This window comes from Lathamus discolor, chromosome 5 (assembly GCF_037157495.1).
Source record: "Lathamus discolor isolate bLatDis1 chromosome 5, bLatDis1.hap1, whole genome shotgun sequence".
NCBI lineage: Eukaryota > Metazoa > Chordata > Aves > Psittaciformes > Psittacidae > Lathamus > Lathamus discolor.
The window spans coordinates 61,815,116-61,836,836 of NC_088888.1; the positions used below are offsets into that span (position 1 = coordinate 61,815,116).

The following is a 21,721-nucleotide window of genomic DNA, read 5'->3' on the forward strand; positions in this document are numbered from 1 at the left end:
TGTCACACACACTCTGAAAATGGATATCACTGACTTCAGTGTACTTCTAGCAGTTTCACAGCTGTCTTTTCATACTGTATTTATTGTTTTGTAAATATGCAATAACACTGGCCAAGTATTGCATAAGAAGGCATGAGGGACCTTAAAGATGTGTCAGTCTCATCAAAATCATCTTTCACTGAGGGGATTTTTTAAATTAGTCTTTAGAGCAATGAGCTTGAAGCTTGGTGAGGCAGTTCCATTCAAGGAGGGGCCTTGTTTAGAAAATGGGCTCCCTTGTTAACTGTCATCAGAGATTTTGAGTTTTTACACTTATCATATTCCGAGCTCCATGGAAATTCTTTGAAGAATTCATCTTAATATGTTTTCAGATAACATTGGAAATTTGTAGTATTACCTTCTGTCTTTAAAAGCCATCAGCTTTTGGATTCCTTTCTGTGAATTTCTGATAAGGGGGTCCAGAATAAAGGAAAGAAGCAGCTATATGCCAACTAATCTCATGTAGTCTGTATTCACTGTTTAAATGCTTACTTTGTAGAGCTAAACCAGATAATGAAAAAACTGCCAGCAGATCCATGAATAAGAAACATATTTCAGTTTATATATTTACTGCTGCAAAGCACTTTTTATGAGAAAACGTATCCTAGTTTATTAAAATAAGAAAAATTAAATAACAGAAAACTTTCAAGTACTTATTTTCATCATTCAGTTCTGTCCCATATGCAAGTGTCACATTAGCAAACCAACCAAACCTGTAAATCTGTGTATTTCTAGCAGCTGGTCCTGGAACTGAGGTTTCCCTTGGGACATTGGGGAATATATTCTTGGGGTCCTGCATGCTATTATAGATGCACCAGCTGGATCATCCGTGCTCCCATGGTCCATGGGCTGTATGTGTGTGACACCATGCAGCTCTGTTACACGCTATCTAGCCTCTTTGGAGACTCATCTCCTTTTTGAAATCACGAATATGTATAAAACAATTCCCTGTTTGGTACAGCTTGAGCGGTGAACAAAGCAGAATATTGCATATGGGTGCACAGTATAAAACTGATTTATCTGTACAAGTTGCACTTCACCATGGTAAGCTTGATATGCTGTATTTCTGGAGCCTACCTATTCCACACAAAAGTGTCAGTTTTCTTCCTGATGAAAAAAGGTAAAAATACTAGAATACTGTTTCCCTAGTATTTATCTGCCCTGTGAAGATGTGAAAGCATGTTAAGAGACCGTAAGAAAAAAGTAGATAAAATGCAAGCAGTGTTATGGAGCTATCACCACAAAAAGGGAGAAACAATCCAGTGAATGCTAATCTTTAACCACTCTAGCAACAGTATTGAAAGAAATGTTGGGGTTTTTTAAGTCTTTGTATTTTCTCAAAGATTCATAGCAACCTTAAAGGAAAAGAGAACAGTTATTATTCTTTTGAGGTCACGTACAATAGGACACTAAAATGTAAAAATTAGTTTTCTGTGTTTTGTTATATATTATTATGATAGGGGAAAAAACAGTTAAAAGGAGTTAAATAGTTTCAGGTTTGGTGGTTGGGTTTTTTTACACCTATGATTCACTAAACAATGTCTTATGAAGTCTTGTATTACTTATTACAAGGCTTTTTTATGATTCATAGCTGTGACAATTCTGCTATTGATATCAAAACCACTTTGTGCAAATGCTCTTTGCTCCTTTGTTCCACTGACAACATGCAAAACTTTTCTTGTATCACTCGGGATGTTTCACTATTTGAACATTGAAATTTCTAAATTCAGTCATCTGTTTAATCAATATATTTTAAAAAACAACAGTGCTTTAGGATTGTTTTCTGCAATTCCAGGCACCATTAGCATAAGGAATGACAGCATTTTTGTGAGTTTAAGTTAAAAAAAGTGTTTTTACTAGCTGTTGCAGAAAACTACATTTCTTTTGTGTTTATATTTTGGATATGTTACAAAATGACTATAATTATGTAGAAAAGAAAATGATGATTATATGGTCAGCTTTTTACATTTCAAAACTATACAAATATTATTTTTATATTACATGCTTGAGTTACTCTCATAGAAAAGTAAGGGGTACAAGTTTCCTTCTGGCCTTAAATCAGGCTGTTTGTGGTATATTTCAGGTTAACCTCTGTAGGCTGTAACCACTGCAGTAAGTCCTTCAAGAGTCTACCTGATGAGCACAGTGGATTATGTAGGGACCTAATAGGAATAAAAGAAAAATAGCTTGGAATATGTCATCCTTGTATAAAAGGTATGAAATTAGAAAACAACTAGAACCTTTGAAACGCTGAAATAAGGCTGAACATATTTAGCTGGTCTTGCAACCAACTCCTCATTCAAATCTCATCTCCAGTTAGATTTTGATCACTGGCAAATTCAAACAAGAATCTTCTTTGTATTTTGATCAAAATAAAGAAAGCACATGAGCAAATTTGGCATGTGTACATTTTTAGCTATTGCCTGGACAGGCAAATTAGATTTTCTTGCATTAATTACTTTAATAGGTTGCTTTCTTGCGTAATAGAAGTTTTGCACCTGTGACGCTGGTGAAAGAACTTTTTAAATTAAAAACACTCTTTGCCATGACTGTACTGTGGGTTCCAGTTCTATCAAGGTGGAAGAGGAAAATGCTTTCTTTAAATAGTCATAGCTGTGACTCCCAGCCATGGTAGATTCCCAGCTTCTAAACCAAAGTGAACACTTCTGACAAGTGGCAGGCAAGTACACTGGGTGCCTGGGGCTTTGCTGTATTCGGTGGGGAAAATAAGTGTCCTACTTAAAATTGCTGCAACCTAAGGAACCTCATTGTGTGTAACTTTTGAGTCCTAGATAGGGGATAATGTCAAATAAATCATCCAGCAAATGCTTTGTTTGGGAAATGGAACCCAAAAGGAAATTTCAGAAATTTGTATCTTTAAAGTTGTTTTGGTTTAATGGAACACTTGTTTGAAACCTTTTTTCTTCTTTCTTATCGGCTTAGTTTTCTCTGTAAGCATAGAATTCAAAATTTAACTGGATAAAAAAATACAGAAAGCTTCTTTCCTAATGTCAAGATAATCTTTTAAACATAATACCCAGTGGATAACAATATGAATGCTACCTCAAAAACTGGGTCACTCGTCACTCTTCTTAAGAAAAGTTATATTCCATTCTTACAGTATATCAGGAAAAAACTTAGAACTTTGATAGGAGTAAAAAAACACTGCTAAAACAGCAGGATAGGTTTCAAATTATTTTTATTATTCCAATCCACTTTGTTTCTCTGAAGATTTCTTCTGGAAAATTTTTGAGGAAGGAACCAAGTTAAACTCTTTTTCTAATATTCTTTAATTCCTAAATGCTGGTAACTTTATTTGTATCTGGAGTCATGAAACCACCTTACTTGTTTCCCAATTGCTGCCAGGGGTTTTCTAGACAACTGAAGACTTTTTCAGAACACCTTCTATGTTGCCCTTTCTTTATCTTTATTACAGTGATTATCTCAATCTATATTAAGTTAAGGCACAGTGGTGAACTTCTTTCGCCCTTCTTGCATTTACGCTCTGCATGGCTCAGGGTGCAGATGCTGAATGTACTTATATGCTAATTCAGCACTTCTGGTCCCCTTAAGAAAAGCTAAATGAAGTTTGAAAGGGGGAGGGAGGCAGAACATTTCTTCAGTAAATGAATGCAGCATTTTTTAGGTCAGACCCTCATTAGTGGAAATCAGTGTATCATCACTGACTTCCATGGAGCTATGGCAAATTACATCAGCTTAGAGTCTATACGCAGTGATGATATTTGCATTTGTTGAGGCTTTGAACAAGATCTGTAAAGCTTTCATACAGAATAGATTTGTTTCACTGCGAGTTCTTATATCCTCTTTTTGGAGTGTTTGGAATTTGCGGGTTTTCAGATTTTCAATAGTGCTAGAAAGTATTATATTACTTGTCTGCTGGGATTTCCTAATTAGCAATGTTGAGCAGGAATTGTTTTGGGTATAGTGTGAACTGCTGCACCGCTGTTCACTTTGCACATTTTAAAATTGATCTGTTTGATCAGAAGTATTTCTATAGAAATTAACTAAATGATGGCAGCTGTTACACCTGAGTTCTTGAACCTGAAAGTTTGTCTGTGTGAGCACTCATTTGAGAAGTTGTAGTAGTTTAAACCCAGCCGGTAACTCAGCACCACACAGCCACTCGCTCACCTGTCTCCTTCCCCCCCACCAAGGGCACAATGAGGAGGAGAATCAGAAGAATGCAAGCCCCACAGGTTGAGATAAGGACAATTTAATGTACAAAATAATAATAATAGTAATAAAAAATAATAATAACAACAACAATAATAATGATGAGAATAACAAGGAGAGACATATTAAACTAAAGGGGAAAGGGAAAGAAAAGAACAATAAGCACAAGTGATGCACAGTACAATTGCTCATCACCCACTGACTGATACACAGCCTGACCTGAGCAGTGATAGGTCTCTTCCAGGTAACTTCCCCTAGTTTATATACTGAGCATGATGTGCTGTGATATGGAATCCCCATTTGGTTGGTTTGGGTTTGTCCTGTCTCTTTTTCCTCCTGGCTTCTTGTGTCCCTCTACACTGGCAGAGCATGAGAGACTGAAGAGTCCTTGATTAGGGTGAGAATTACTTATCAACAACTAAAATATTGGTGTGTTATCAGCATTGTTCTCAGACTAAGCCAAAACACAGCACTGAACCAGCTAGTGGGAGGAAAATTAACTCTACCCCAGAGAAAACTAGGACAGAAATATAATTAATTTGCATAAATATATTTGCAAATAAGATTATTCTTTTATCTTTCTGCAAAGCCTGTTTGAAAGTTAAAAATTTCGATCCCTAAAAATAAGGAAAATATTTCTCCTAAATTGCTTTATTTTTTTTTTTCTATCTCTAATTTTAAGCTTATTTGATGGTGAACCATCATTGTCCATATGAGTCACCACGGGGCTTGTAACCTGTAGGCAAGCTTCAGAAAAATACAAGCTGAGTCTTCAGAAAAACACAAGTGGAGGTTATATGCATGCTGTGACAGCAGCAAGCCCAAAGGCACAGATTTCTATTCTGGAAAGATAAGGTGTAGGTCCTTTGAATTGTCTGTCCCACTGGTCTCTAGAGAAGAGTATGAAAAAAGGAGTAGCACTTTCTGGACATGAATCTTCTCAGACATCGATTTAAGAATTATTCTTTCTGTGTACTCCTGGAAGTAGTCCTTCTAAATGAAATAAACTTGGCAAACTGAACCATTTTCTCAGACGTCCATCAATTCCTGCTGGCACTCAGACCTCAGGGCAGGGTCTGAGACCACAGGTGCAAATATGTCTATACTAGCCAGTGCTTAATTCAGCTTTGCCTGTTGCTTTTCCTATTGCCTTTATCTTGATCCTTCAAAAACCAGAGGTAGAAGAGGAAGATTCGCTGAACGTCAGTAGTGTTACTTTAGCCTGAGTGAAAGGGAGCATAAGAAACACAGTTGGAGTTAGCCTTTTGGTAGGCTCACACAACTATTTCCATTTTCTGGCATCCAGCTGCCTCTGACATCCACTGTAGTCTCTGCTGCTGTGTGCAGAGTGAGCCTTAGGATCTGGGGAATAGCTTTTGATTATCTTTTTGGGTCACAGGTTGTGACAGATCAACCCAATCTGCCAATAAGCCATAGATGGTATATAATGCAAAATTTACCTAAGGGGGAATTCTAGGAAAACAGGAGTTCTCTTTCCATAAGCACCTGCTTTGAAAAGGTGGTGTTTTGCTGATGGATATTTTGTTTCATGCTTTTTCCAGTGTTGCCAGTGCTCTTGATTTGACTCTAATCGCAATGATATTTTGTGGTCTTTTGGAAGGCCCCGAGTCAGGTCAGCACACAAGAACCTCATTTTCATTGAAGAATAAATTAAAATAGGCCTCATGTTGTAGGAAAAATAAAACCTAGAAAACGTGCCCTGATTGCACAGGGAAAGCTTGGCCACCAGGAAAGGTTACAAAACAATGCCTCTTTTATCACAAGTGTGATAGGCGTGGGGGGGGAAATCCTTTTTTCTTATTTTAATTCAAAGGAGTATTTTCAGCCGCAGATTTTTTTTTTTTTTTTGTGTGTGCTACATCAATGGTGAGAACTCCTAAAAAATGTTATAGTCTGCATGTCTTTAAAGCTTGTGGGTGTAATAATACTGACGTGGATCTGAATCAGTGCTCTTCATGTCCAGCCTGCTGTACTAGGATGAGGGGCTAGCAGAGTCTCTGCTTAACACCATTTGCAAGCTCTCTGTGCAAGTATTCATATTAATGTAAGTGAAAGTCTTTTGTTGGGAACGGCCTGGTAGGGCTGCCTTTAAGGCTTCTTGACTCCATCATGTAACTCATAGTTTTATAGATGAATTCAGAGATGTTCTGGGGGCAGACTACAGCTGAAAGAGCAGATCTGCTGCCCAAGCTTTATGGCTAAACAAACTTTCTATGCATTCAGAGAATTTCCATCACTCTTTTGAACAGCCTGCTGAAACATTATCACAAGTGGCATTATTTCAATATGTTTACAACTTCTGCTTATTTTAAGTTCTTGTGTTGCTCTTACCATTCCAGGCCTGAGCACCCTAAAGGCATATACTTAATTTCCCAAACTGACATGCATGAGAAGTTATGTGCTCACTTGCTAATGCTAATTGGCTTCTAAAAAAAAAAAAAAAAAAAAGCCCAAACAAAAAGTTCTTCAGTTAGTGCTGGTCTTGATATGTTGAACAGAAATAGAGAGGAAATTATTCACCAAAATGAAAGGAAAGTCTTTTCAAACATTCATCTTCCTTTCTCAGTGAAGCAGCTTCTGTCACTCACTTGCCCATCCTTGACAATCTTCATTTATCACATGCCTCTTTTTTGGTTGTTTTCCTCATCCTTCCTATCAGTTTCAGCTGATGAAACACCACAAGACAAACACAGCAAATCTTGGTGGTCTGTTCTTCTGTTTTTTACGAGAGCTGGTAAAAATGTGCATAGAAATGACACAGAAAGTGAGAGCCATTTAAAGTGAGCCTGGTTTTGTTTCATTTGCTTTCTCAGTTTATAATGAAAACTGACCCCTTTTTTGAAGAAAGATGTTTTCATTTTTTTTTTTTCCCAAAACTGTCTAGTTCTTAAGCAGCATTGGATAAAGTAGATCATATATACATGTAAAGCCAAACATCAGTGTTAACTCTGTATTTTGCTGGACTGATGAAGTTCTCATTCTTCCAGGTAACCACAAAGAGCAGCAGATCTCCTTAAAATAGATTGTAATTATTATTTATTTTTTTTTTCTCATGAAAAAAAGTTGGTACATTGAAGCTGTTTGATCAATGTTTGGGCTTTTTTTTCTTTGTACTCTTGAGTAAATATGAGCATAGTGAGGAAGTATCTTATCCCAATGCCCTGTGCCAAAGTAAATCAAGAATAATTCTACCAATGTCAGTACAGCCACATCAGTAAAAGTCTAGGGGGAATATGGAATAGTATCTCTGTAAAGAATAATAAAAGATTGCAGTGGGAATTGTTGTGCCTGTGCATATCTCTGCAGGAAATCAGTGGAATTTGGTATTTTAGATGGTTGAATAAAAGAAACTTCTAGTTTTAATTAATCAGGGCTGAGTTAATTACTCTGACACGTGACCAGAGAACACTGTGAAACTTTAACCATGTCATCTGAGACTGGACTTGAATACCTCTGCTCTGGAAAGTAAGAATGTTTTTCAAATCTGCTGTTAATATGATAATAGTTGGCAGCATTTGGGCAGGGTAGGAACTGAAATAAAATCAAATTGGAAACAAAGACTGCTGCTCTGTCTCAAACGTGGCTGTTATGTGATGCAGAACAATTCTTTCTGTGTGTGTTTGTGAAAGAAACCAGGAAACATATAATTTTGTTACTACAGGCGACTATTTTTGCATTCGTCATGGCTGACAGTGTCTTTGCTCACAGCACAGAGCTCATTTCTGAAAAAGCGGCTATTTAGACTGTTTAAACAACTGACTGGGTAGGGATAGGCTGCTTTTATGGGCTGTACAGAGAGATACACAGTACATCCATACCCACAGCATTGCCTCATGCACCTGGCAGCTGTCCCTTGGAGTGCCCATGGAAAACTGGTTTCCCAACCAGCTGCAGGCATTACAAGCTGCTGCTCAACAACCATGAGGGAGGAGGGGTCCGTAAGCAACATAACAAGATCAAAGGATGCTGCCTCTGAGGGATGGGGGTTAAACCAGATCCCAGGGGGTTCAGTACAGGATTACTTTTTCACTGGCTGCCTGGAAGCATACAGAAACCCCTCACATTGAGATGTGAAACTGCTGAAAACACAGATGGAACAAATAAGCTGTCCAGTCAGAGAGAATAGAACTGGAAAATAATAATTCATCTAATTTATATGTTTGTCAGCTTAAGGAGAGAAGGTGGTCAAGGAAAGGCATTTAACCTATTTTGTAATTGGCCTGCGCTTCATTCCCAAATGAGGAAAAAAACTTACTTTAATAGGCAAAGGTAGTGAAAAGATAAGCCATTGTGATACTTAGTTTGAGAATCTATTTACTGCTCTCTGCAGTCTGTGCGCCTTTGTAAGTCAGCTCAGGTCTGTGAGATTGTTTGCATGAGGTGCACTTTTGGGAAGCTGATGGGGCTGAGACTCTTTTGGTCACATGCATATGATCCGGTTTGGGATTCAGTGTACTGCTGTGTGGCTTCCACTCTAAAAGATAAGAAACACTTTCCTCATGGTAATACCCAGAATTTTGTGGGAAGTGGGTCTGCAAGCAGTGTTTGGATCTATCATAGCAGCCAGGACCTCTGCTCAGCAGAGTCACCTGGTGGGGTAAGTGGCCTGGGGGTGCCTCTTGTCCAACTCCTGCCAAAAACAAACCGGTCACGAAGCATGCAACTCAACCTCACCCTGTTGAGTTTTGAGTGTCTCCAAGGATGGAGATTCCACAGCCTCTCTGGACAGCCCGCTTCAGCTGATGGCCTTCATGGTGAAAATTTTCTTCTTTTTATTTGGCCAGAATTTCCTATGCTGCATGTTGTGATCAGTGCGTCTCGTTCTCCCATTGTACCTCTTTGAGGAGAGCCTTCTCTACACCCTCTTCTTATGTGACTGCAGACCGCATCAAGGTCTCTCATTAGACTTCCCATCTTAAGGCTGAAAAACCCAGTTCTCTCATCCTTAACTTGTGTGCCCTATTATCCAGTAATGGGTCTTCTGGTGTTCTATCATGCCTCTTTTTAAGAAATCCAGGTAACTAAAATATTTGGAAGCTGTAGTTATAGGGTAGGGCACCAGACCAGATAAACAGTTACCCTCACACCGCCTAACGTTAAAATAAAGAAAAGCTTTCTTCTGAGCTTTCCTGTGGACTTGAGCCCATGGATTAGGAGAAACAGAGTACCTATGGCATAGGAGTGAAGAATACCCTGTGGTGGTTTTTTCAGCTATTCTTTCCCACTTACAGGTTGTATCAGGCATTACATAGCAAGATGTAGTAAGTAGCTCTGGGGAAGTGGAGCAGCTGATATTCATATATATTCTGGTTTTGAAGTGATAAACTTTTGTAGCACTTAATCATAATGCATGCTGATTTACCCTATTCTTTTCATCCAAAAATAGTGTTATGAGTACATGTATTTAAATACATGTGAACATAGAAATACATATATTATGAGAAATATCTTCATAGCAAATGTCTCTTTTTTAAATATAGACACTTTAACAGCATTCACGAAATCTTTGGTCAGAGTTGTCAGTTTGCAGTGTGCTGATGAGCATGTGTGAGTTTCACTGGGCCTCCCCGTCTTCACACTGTCACACAAAGCTGACAAGGGTCAGTATGTGCTGCTGCCTTCCCTTCCCAGTAGGCATGGTGCACCCATGCTGCCATGGCTACGACATGACTGGTGTCACAGTTCCATCCACTGCTTGTACCCCTTTGCACTGTTTCTCATGTTAGTGTGATAGGAAGGCACCTCTCTGCACAGGGCATGGAGGCTAGGTCACTGGCTGTTCCTTTTTCTGATTCTCATAGAAAACAGATTTCTTACTAGGAAAATTCATGTTGGCCTTGTGTCTGATGGGGGATCTCCCCCTTGAGAGAAAGTTCACTATTTATTTCATCCAAGAACTAGTGATTTCCTCATAAAACTGACCAATATCTGTAGATCAAGTGCGAGAGCTTCAGCTGCTGTAACTGGCTATACAGTTGTGCTAATGTGCTGAATTTACATTAGCAGACAGCTCCTCTTGTCTCACGTAGCAATTTGTATTGAATAGCTCTTGCAGATCTGGTGCACAAGAGCCCACATAAATTGTACATGGTACGTATGCATTGCATATATGGTGCTTAATACGGAATATTTTGGATTACAGGTATATACATGCTCTTTTGTGGTACTTTAAACAGTACTCATATATAAATAAGGTTTGGACTGTTGTAAATACCACTGTTGAAGGGTACTTTGAGGAAGTTTGTTCATGATTACTTTATTCTTGTTTATATTATTCAACTATTGCCTCAAGAGATTTACTGCATATTTCACACTTTTTTTTTTTTAATAATTAAATTTTACTCTGGAATTTTTTCTTACTTGTAACTTTCATAGTGCAGACATACTGCACTAGGTTTATACCGTCATAATACATGACTCTCATGGAATTCTGATGTCACTTTAGGCTGACAGCTAAAATGGAGAAACAGAAGGTTTGTGTTTATTTTGAAATTTGGACACACTAGGACTGTGTTTACCATCCTCTATTACACACTGATGCCAATAGTCCAAGTCATGTTTTATTACATTAAAATTTGAGTTCAAAAGGAGAAATATCTTTTCAAAAAAGCAGGTTGCTAGTATTCAGCTTTTCGGGGACAAATTATTGAGGTGTTTGAAATTAATTTCATCATGCATCCAAAATTCAAATTGAAGCTGAAAATCTGGTAATGAACACAGTGGTGTGGTGGTCATGATGACATGCCCTGGCTTCACATGTTTTTAAAGCATTTTGAATAACTGAAAAGGCAATATGTGGCATGTCAACATTTGCGAGAATGGAGGATTGCTTCCCTGAAGGTAATTGCACTTCATACGTATGTGGCAGATGGCAGAAGCAATCTATAGAAATCCCTCACAGATTTCATTAAGAATTTCTAGACTATGTGTGGTCAGCTCTGCAGGTCTGTGGAGGAGGGATTTCCAATGCTGCTGCCCCAAGGCATAGAGTCAGGTTTGCCCCAGAGATATAAATACTAGCAGTCCTGGCTTCTAAGACATTGGGGCAGTCTGATTGTCAAGGTGGGACAGATGTCATGGGCTCAGAAACTTTTTATTATTCTGAAAATTATTTTCATGGAGCAGAGGGAAGTCAAGAGGTAAAAAATCTGTGTGAGAATTCCACATATTTCAGGTTTGTTTGGGTTTGGGTTTTTTTTTCATCTGTCCCAAATCACATAATTATGGCCCTTTTTATGTGGTTTTATGTCATTCATGGCAAATTCATTGGTTTTGTAGGAACCAGCTCTGACTGTGACTTGTATTTGCCAGAGCAGCACTGACACTTGCTGCCAGGACAGCATCTTCACTGCCATGAAAGCAGATACAGCTGCTCTTTGTGCTGTTTTCAGCACAGCAGTGCAGAGAAGGAAATGTAGCCAGTTGGCTGCTTCTTATTTACCTTAACTTTTACATAGGTTTCAGTAAAAATACTGAGATGCGAAATGCTTTGGAAGGGCATACATTAACTACTATATTATTAAATTATAGTATCTGGATATGGGCTCAAAATAGCAGTAAAACCAAACACTGAATTGTTACTTAGATCTTAGTCTGAATGACCTTTGGTGTTTAGACTTACCTCAGGTATTACCACTGCAAAAGATCACAGTGATAAGTAAAAGAGGAGGAAAAGCATCTACCCTTTGAAATTGAGTACCTTCTGTCTCATTCTGTTGAAGCAGCAAGTATGATGCAGCTGCCATGGTTTAATCTAACTTATTTTATTTTATATTGCAATGGACTAGGTGTGTGCCCATGACCATTTTTTTGTGTATTTTTTGAGGAAGAGTAGCTTTCATGTGAGAATAAAGAGGAAGTCACTTCTTAAAATGCACAAGTGTTCAGTTGTTTGCTGATTTATGACCTTAAAAAAAAAAAAAAGTCTTTCTTCTTAAATTCTGCCTTCAGAATCGGCTTGTCTTTTCAGCTGTTTTTATAAGTTTTCTTGCAGAGTGCTTTCTTGTACTTGAATCATACAAAAAAAATGTGTCTAGAAGATTCAGAGAAGGAAACAAGTAAACCAGCTCGAGTTCATTGTTAAAAACAAACAAACAAACATAACCTTCAACAGATCTTATTTATTGATGTGCCTCGACTTACTTACAATTTTAAATGGTTGGGGTCCACAGTACTGGGCACTGGTGTAGCCATACAGCTGTGCAGTGTCTAGCTGCCTTTGATAGGAGAAGAAACCAGTTCAGCCTGGAACATTGCAAACCTTTATGCAGTGCAGGTGATTCTTCTTGAATAGTTTCTAATGCAAGACAATATTTTTTGCTTTGAATTCAATGAGCTTCTGAAATGCTTTTAAGTCATTAAGTGGCTGAGTAAGGGTTTTGCTCTCTTAATGGAGAGGAATGATATATCTACATCAATTGGCTATTCCCTGATTGTTTAGTCCTGCTGTCCTCCTGTCTTTCTACTAAGTGAATGGAAGAAAGGCAGAACATGTATCATAAGGGCATGTGGGAGCATGTGAGTACCACAGCTGGCTCGGTTACAGTCAAACAACTGTGTGGGACAAGAGATGTCAAGCCTGGCAAGGTCGAGTCCCTATCACCTATGGGGAGTGATGTCCACTGAATCTATGACCAGTGTGATGCCCAGGACCAGCTTGTTTTAAAAGGGTGCCCACAAGCAAAGAAACATAAGGCAAGTGGGAACAAAGGACTAAGACCTAGCAGCAATTGAAGGACCAGAACAGTAGCTGAGGCTTTGCATGCAAGAGCTGCTTGTATCCCTAAAAATTCTTCTTCTTCTCTATTTATAAAGCTCCTGGATATGTCTGAGTGTATCTAGCTTATAAAGAAAGCAGCTAGAAGGCTTTTTATGTAAAAAAAAAAAAAAAAAAAAGGAACAATCTGATGGTTAATAGCATTGACATTAACACTAGCACCCTTACAACAAGAGCAGTCAGTCTATTAAAAGAAATCCTACTCTGGGAAAGAACTAAAAGTGATCCTTTTGTCCTTTTGTTGGGGATAGAGACCCATATGGATCCTTGGCATAAAGTCTGAAAGGACACACTGGCCAAAGAATCTAGTCTTAAGCAGGGCGGGTAAATGCACATCAAATGGAGAGTGACTAAACAATAATCTGTAGTGTTCTCATTAGCACAAAAAGATAGAGTTCAATTAGAAATCAAATAAGAAGGAAAAAAATCATATTACTCCACTTAACTTGATTTTTCACTTCATACGTATTCATTTCAATTGTTTACCTTAAATAAATTGATGATATTTGTCATCATAATATATAATTACATATATTGATATTTGCATATATTCCATGTTGAGTTGTGGCTTTTATTGGTAAATCTGTCATTCCTGAAACTTGTTGTTTATAATCAATATGAGATTTCATCAAATAACAGAAGAGAATTCCTATCTATTGCTAAGCTTGAAAACAATCTGTTCCTGGCAGAATATGTGCATTCTTTTAAACTGAACCGTATCCATTTTCTAAATAACTCTGCATACTGTCAACACATTATTGACTAGTCTCCTTAAGCCTGATGGGAAAACAGTCCATTCTGCTATTGCAGAATGCCTATAAGATGATAAGACTTTCAGCAACATTATTCTTAGGAAGCTTAAGTACTGCCCTGGAAAATTTTAAGTTGTTTAATCCATGTAATACATGTGTAAGAAAAAGAAGAAATGTATATATGCAACTTTCCTCCAAAAGCATTTTCAAATCTCCCTCCGTTTCTCTAAAACCTCAAAGGTAGCAAAGATTGTCAAAGCACAGCCCTAAGAATACATTTTAGAATCTTAGAATACTTAGGGTTGGGAAGGACCTTAAGATCATCTAGTTCCAATCCCCCCTGCCATGGGCAGGGACATCTCACACTAAACCATACCACCCAAGGCTTCGTCCAACCTCACCTTGAACACTGCCAGGGATGGAGCATTCACAATTTTATTTTCCTTGTGATCAACTTGGCTGAAAATCCTGTAACTCAGAGCATGACTTATTTCTAATATGTCTAGAGCTCCTGACAGCTCCCTCTTAAGGAGTTTATCACATTTGCTTCCCTTATTGTCTGTGTCACGCATACGAATGATGACAAACGCTCTTTGGATCTAATGGTGGAATCCATAAATAACACTGATATCAAAGGAATCAGACCCTTCTGATTTCCAAAGTCCCATTCACACATCTGAGAGAGGAGTTCATTTCTCTTCTTCATGTGACTATTAATCCCATTTCCAGGGAGAACTTGTATATGTGCAGAGAGGTTTCGTAGGGTTTGTTTATTTTCTGGAGCCAACCTATTAGTTTTCAAAGATACTGTTCATGATACTGGCATGATTTCACAGAGCAGTAGTTGAGATGTTTTATTAGTTATTTCAGCTGACTGTTTACTCTATGCAACTGAGCTATCAAAAGAGGGCTTTTGGGACATTATCAGTTCAGTCTAATGTATGAGCTCGAATTATTGTATCATTATAATATGCTGCTTGGTATCTTTTGCTATTGATTTGCTTACATTTTTTTAAATTGCTTAATCTGAAGCCATTTATCTGATAAATTATTAACACATAAATGTTTCTGATAGGAAAACAAATAATTCATTGTGGTAAATCATATACCATACAGGCAAAAGCAGTCAGAAATAAACTGCTCTCAAAGTAAGTAAGTAGTTTATGTATTGCAATGAAAATTATGTAGTGAAATAAACATTTAATTGCAAAGAAAGGGTGAGTGTTACTTTCTGAGACTTATGCCCAGTTATGCAGTTTCTGCATTGTACATTTCTACATTGGTGCATCAAACATCCAACAAAATTCAGTTTTATGTGTGCATCTGCTCTTGTTAGATTCTGGTCATACTGTAAGGTGCTCAAACTAGTCATTCTTTGTAATATTTCTGTAGAAACCTTTTGATTTAATTCTCTTTCTTCATTCAGAAGTATTTTTTCCTGACTAACGGAATAATTACAGAGTTAATGTCTTTTGGCAGGTCACATTGCCATTGATGACTTTGAGGGCTTAACTGTATTCCAAATTCCTTAGGGCTTAATTTACTTTGAAAGAAAGTAGATATGTTCATGCTGAAAGCTAAAAATTGTAGTACAGGCTTTGCAATTAAATAGCATATTCACTCCAGTGTCTGTGTCCCATTTCTTCAATATGGAAGCATAGACAGATTATAAACAAACAAACAGAAAAAAGAGAAGAACAGTCAAACAATTCTCACTAAATACTACTAACATTTTCTCCAGATGAGTCTAGCATTGTTCTCAGTATAAAAGTAGATTTTTTTCAGTGATTTACAAACGTCTGTAAAATACATTTCTGGGCAATGTCAAGGGTATAAGGTAGCAGAGTAACAGTAGTGAGGAGAGCTTATCACCTCTTGACAGTATAGATTAACATTTTTTTTCCTGTAGCCCACTTAATATACATGTAATTAGCAGTTTTCTGTTCTTGGGGTTGTTTTTGTTTAGCTTTTACTATTGTGAAACACGTTTGGTGTAATTTTCCTTTCCCTTCCCTTTCCTCCCTAACCTGCACTCCAGATTCCAGGCTGCCAATGTTTACAAGACAGACACAGTACTTGCAAAAACTTCATCTGGCAAGTACTACCACTCGTGCCCTACTGCACAAAATTTCTTTTCAATCTTAAAGAGGGAAGCTGGGTGTTTTATTGTTGGTTTTGTTGGGTTTTTTTTCAAATATGCAGCAAGTGTCTTCTCTTTTCATACAGGCTCAGCAAGCTGTACATCATTTCAGCAGAGATGTCTGATCTTTCCATCTGCATACCTGGAGTTGCTTTATCCCTTGAGTGGTCTTTTCAGTAACCACTAAAGATCCTTGAGAGTGAACACTAGAACTGATGAGTTAAATTCTTCCTGAATGTTCTTCATTAAAAGTAGATGTACTGGACTTTCTGGATGTGCCTAAGGACACAAAGGTTAGTGTATTCTTTAAAAGCCTGAATGAAATTTTTAGGACTGTTTCATTTAACCATTAACAAGGCAGACTATGTTTCAGTTTATTGCTTACACATGGGCACAGGTGGATAAAATGATGATTAAGATCACATATGTATTTGAGATCAAGCTTTTAACTGCCACTGAATAAATATACTTAGTGAGCTGGTGCAGCTTAAAGCCCTATACATGACTTGTTGGACAACATGAGCAAGCTCTACCCATGCTCTGAGCTTGACTGCTATTAGCCATTTTTGTGGTATTTCTTTTAAGCTTGGGTTTACTGCATTGCAATCACACTCATCTGGTTTACAGCTGGAAAAAAAAAGAACAAGAAGAGTATTCTACTTAACTCTGTTCACAAGATGGTCCTTGTTTACAGTCAGTGGGAATGTCCACCTGTGTGCTTAGTTCTTCTAGGTGGCACATGGACTTCAGGGGAATGCCAAAGACATATACAATATGTTGGAAAAAATTTCTTCGTAATAGCAACTATTCACTTCCTGGAAGCTGTGAAATTTTAACAAAATGTTAAGTTTAATGTTAATTTAACAAAATGTTTTCTCTATCCCTTGGTTTCTGTTAAAATATTGCATAGTCTATGAATATTAGTCTGGCACCACAGGAAACCACCCCTGATCAGGACAATTTACTGACATCATTTTTCTGTGGTGCAATCAAAAATGTACAACAAACCTTTCTTGCAAACAGACACATGCTCAGAAAGGTGGTGGAATGTGTGTGGGCATATGTGCACATCAAGTCGTGTCTCAAACACATAATTGACAAGGAAAGTAGCAAGATCATAAAGATATATCAGGATTTCAGCAGCAATCATAACATTATAAAAACGTTTATAATGATTTAGATAATGCTATGTGCTGTAAAGAAGAAAAGTGAACAGTCATGTAATCTTGATTTTCTATTATTGCCATCTGTTTTTCATATATTGCAAATATGCGTCAGGATTATTGATCTGTCTAGGTTTGGGGGAGGAGGAGGTAAAATTTTTTCAGTTTTACTCTGTCAACCTTATCTTATTTGAAATTTAATTTTTTTTTAAATAAATTGTTTTACAGATACAATTTATTCTTTTTTGCATCTCCATAACATATTAAAATGTTTCAGGAAACCTACTGGCTAAAATAGCAGCACCTCAAACTTGATGCAATTAGAACTACATGAACTGAATTCTGCTTTCTCACTTTTGTGGAGATATTCTTGTGATAGTACATGAGTAATAGCTTTCTAATAGATCTTTTTTCTGTCTGTTACTCTAGCTAGCATTTCTGTTTGCATTCTAAATGCCTATTCCCTTTATAAAGTAAAGAGAAGACAAATATCATCCCTCATCAAAAGGAACTGTTTCCCTTCGGCACCAAATGTCTATTCAAGATAGGAGAAGAGGAGAAGAAAAAAGAGTAGCAATGCAGTCTTGTTTCATCTAAGTTCTGTTGAAGGTACTGAGAGTTTTTGTAATTGAGTTCAGCAAGAACAAGAACATGGATATAAAAATACAGATTCCACTTAAAAGCAGAAGGTTAGAGGAGTTGCAAGATTCTGCAAGGATTTCCTCATGGAGAAGTATACTAATTCTTTGGGGTGACCTCACTGTGAAAATTAAATATTGTCCAAGAAAGTAAAATTCATATGGGACATATATTTTAGCTTTAATGTGTAGAGTGTTGTTTATAGTACTACATCTTTTATATATGTGTGTATACTAAGGGATGTATAGCTCATAGATTTGCAAAGCTTAAATGTCAAAAGTGTTGTGAACTCCAACTCCTTGTACTGCTTGCATGTTAGTACTGTTATAAAAATTCCGTCTTGGCCATGGTATGATTTAATTATTTTATTACAATTGATTAATATAGAGAGGCAATAAGCAAGCAGCGCTGGGTGCGTAGGGGAGTCTCTGCTCCACCAAGACACATGTCGGGGTCTTTAGGGTCCAGTCTCTTATACTTCTTGGTCTTGGATCTCAGCCAGTCCCTTCTTCATCTGTACCCGGATGCCGACATGGCCCTTTTTCATTGTTCTTTTCTTGTTGCTGAGGTCTGCTTTTTGGTGAAGAAAATTCTTGGAAGAGGTACTGAACCCCTTGGTAATTTATTAATAAAGAATCGTTTATCACAAGCTTAATCACTGCCCTAGTTCTATCCTTATATGGTTATTTAGTCAAAGCATAGGTTTCACAAACCCGTTCTTTAAAGCACTCAAGCAGTAAAACAAAACCTTATTATTTTAACAGTCAAAAATTATTAAAGACTTTTCTATTCCTTTGTTTCTTCTTCTCTCCCTTCATTATATTGGCAGCAACATTTATTATAATCAAAGTAATTTTTATACATCCCATACATGGTACACTGGTCACAGGTGCATTGGTAACAATGCTTCCCAAGTTCCTGACACGAATCATTCTCATATTCTTTACAGTACTTCTTGGGGGATTTGTGTAATATGCATTTGAGTGGACTGTTATATATATATAGCATATAGGATTGCAGGTTTTGCAAACTCAGTACAATCACTGACAGAACCTTGTTTTGTTAGGATAGGTAATCCTGGAAGATCCTATGTAACTTTCATTTTGCTTACAGTATTGCTACTAAACCACACATTCATTAATACCAATATATATAAATTCGGATGAAAAATTATGTAAAAAAGATGCTTTATTCTTCACTTCTGTGAATTTTATAGGGTATGCTATGGCAGATATTACACACGTTACTTGATAGATTGGAAAAGAAAGTTTCTTAGATTGGAGAAGAAACTTTCTTAGATTAGAGAAGAAACTTTCTTCGATAAGTAATGGGTATGTTCATTTAAACAGTACAAATCACAAAGAATGAGCTAAACTACCTGACTGGCTGCAAATCCAGTGGAGTTTCGCCTGTCCAAATTTTCCATGATTAATTTTGTTACTGGCTGACTTTTACCTTTTGCAAGAACACAAGTGCAGCTAGGTTTATCCACAGGGCCTGCAGAAATTTGCGTAGTAAAAGTAAGAAACTACCTAGATGTAAACGAATGATGTAAATGATGGTTATACTGAATTGAGTGAGGAGCTTATTAAATCAAAAGAAACATTGTGCATTTAATGAAGAAGCACACCAGAAAACAAAACAACAACAACAAAAAATTATGGCTTCTGACATGGGAATGTTTGACATGACCCCAGATTTAAAACTAATCCTGGAGATTGCCTGCTAAGGCTACAGCATAAAGAATAAGTCGTGGAGGTTACAGCTTACTCCCAGAGGCTGGGAGGAGAGTCCCCTGATATATGGAAGACTGAATTCTGCCTTTCTGTGTCTTGAGAGGTTGACTTAGTATGCAGAAAAAAAAGATGTCTTCTGTCAGATATATTTTGCGAGGAGGAAAAACAGAAGCAATCTCTCCACCACTTCAGAAGTAGGTCAGAGCTGTGAATCCTAATCCAAAGCAACATGACTGCAAAACAGCATGAGGCACTTTAAGTTCCAGAAAAGCTAGTTGTGTTTAAGATACGTCTCTGCCCTTGTCATCACCTTTTCCTGACTCTTTGGCTCTCTTGAGAGCCATCTTTCACACAAGAGTAACCACACCTTCCTCTCAAGCATTATGCTTCATCAGCAAACTTAAAGCTATACACACCTGTCAATAGCAGTAAAGTAGGGTTTGGGCATGAATTTGATCCCTGGCTCCTGCTTATCGATCCCGTCTGTCCATGTGTTCCCTAGCATGCTTTTACCCCACAATCTTACACAGTGTCAGGGTAGAGTTCAGGGAGCAACATGGGGTAGGGACAATTTCCCTGAAGCAGGTAAGTATATGGACACCTTGTTTTGGGGTGGAGAGACTGGGTCACCCCCACTCTGGGTAAGAAAATTAGCCCTGGTCTGTTTAACTTGCACATATGCACACAGCCAAGTGTAGCAAAGCTGAAGCCTCCTCTGACTCTGTCTGTGGGGCACTGATGACCATACAAATTGTTCCACCATCTTTTTTATCTTAAACCTCGCTGGTCACTAAATAAAGGACAGAGAATTTGAAGAGGATAATCTGAGCTGCCCCCTCTTCCATTTTGGACTCTCAGGAAGGATGCAATGCAAAGCATTTGCAGTATTTGTTGCTTTTACACAGTAGAACATAATAGTTCTTACAGATATGGTGACCTCTAATACTTATCCACAGGCCCTTTTCTTTCTTTTTGGTGTCATTTCTAGCTTTAATGAGATAAGAATTTGCATGAATGAAATTCTGTTTTCCATGCTTGTGGGGGAAATTCATTCACTCTGTCTGCTTGCTAGTTCATGGTCCTCTGCTCATGTTTGTGCAGTCTTTTCTGGATACTTTGTATATGAGTTTTAGCTTACTAGCATGTTGAGCATCACATCTATTAGATGATTCTGCTGAAATATCTGTATTACAATTTTCTTTTGGACAAAATAAGAAACTTGTGAAGATGTGTTTTTTTCAGTAATAAGGTGATGAGGGACATATAATGCTAAGCTTTATCAATGTAATAATTAATTAAGATAGAAGTATGAAAACATGAATTCTTGACACTTTGTCCATATCAAACAGCTTTGAATACAAAAAAGCTTTTACAAGAGGAAGTGAAAGATATTATGACTTTCCCTTTCTCAATAATTTTACCCACATTAGATTTTAAAAATATTTGATGTAAGAAAATATGGACATTTTTACTCTGAAAAAAAAAAAGGATTTTAAACAGCAGGATATAATTTCAGACTATTTGCAGTCAAGAGGTCTCTGCTGAGCAAAATACTCATTCAATTTAAGAATGCAGATTATAATAATTTTCCTATCTCCCTCACAGCAGGATTCCTGCCATCGTTTTGCAAACTCACAGGTTACAGTATTGAATGACTAGCTAACTTCAGTTCCAGGTAACACACTCTTCAAGCATATTCTCATTAGCTCAACTTAGTTATAATGCAAAGCTGCTTAGTTTCACCAAGTGAAATAGGATACACTTAAATTGCCTCATCTAATATAATACTCCTTCTTAATACATGCAAAGTGGTTTATGATGGCAAAGCTTGTAGAGCATGAAAATTGGCAGGGAAAGTAAGGTTTTTCTGACTAAAACTGTCAAAAAGAAGTCCTATTTTATATCATTTCATTTTAAAGAGGTTAAGAATGAGGAAGGAGAGATTGGAGTAAGAAATAATCAGCCTAGAAAAATGTAAATTAAGTACATTAACCTTTTTAATACTTCAGCTCTACCAAACAAGAAAATTATCTAGTAAAACTGTTCTTTCAGTAATGTCTTCTGCACAGCAAAATTAAATGTTAAATACACAGTGGCTAAAATATACTGCAGTAAGAAACAATAGTTTTTATTCTGTTTTATATTCTGTAACATGTTTCCATTTGCTAGTATTATTAATCCAGTTTGCTGTGGCTGTATGAATTTGCAAGGCCTTTTAAATTTCAGATGTGAATAAGTAATTATTTGTTTTTTCTTCTTCC

The 21,721-nt window shown here is 37.3% G+C and overlaps 1 protein-coding gene across 1 annotated transcript in view; it reads left to right on the forward strand.

The window, feature by feature from the left end:
- The window catches only part of HS3ST5 (heparan sulfate-glucosamine 3-sulfotransferase 5), a 207,402-nt gene that overhangs the window by 94,180 nt on the left and 91,501 nt on the right, over window positions 1-21,721 (forward strand). Inside the window, exon 2 of the mRNA XM_065681042.1 lies at window positions 16,009-16,215. The gene's annotated coding sequence lies outside the window, so the exon portion shown is untranslated. The remainder of the gene's footprint in view (window positions 1-16,008; window positions 16,216-21,721) is intronic.